This window comes from Penaeus monodon, chromosome 33, assembly GCF_015228065.2.
Source record: "Penaeus monodon isolate SGIC_2016 chromosome 33, NSTDA_Pmon_1, whole genome shotgun sequence".
Taxonomy (NCBI): Eukaryota; Metazoa; Arthropoda; class Malacostraca; order Decapoda; family Penaeidae; genus Penaeus; species Penaeus monodon.
Genome location: NC_051418.1, coordinates 16,106,600 through 16,106,810, shown reverse-complemented (window position 1 = coordinate 16,106,810; position 211 = coordinate 16,106,600).

Genomic DNA, 211 nt, shown 5'->3' with positions numbered 1-211 from the left:
TTAACAACGTCTGACTCGAATAATTTTTTTTTTCTTATCTTGCTTGAATCTTGTCCATGTATATTCCGCCAGTGCTGTCATACTCATGAGCACAGGGCGGTGAATGTTAACAATCCGGGGAATATGTATTCAAAATGAAGAGATAATGATGAGTTGAATGAATAATGTTAACATAATAATACCGAACAGGATGATAAATTATTATTGAACA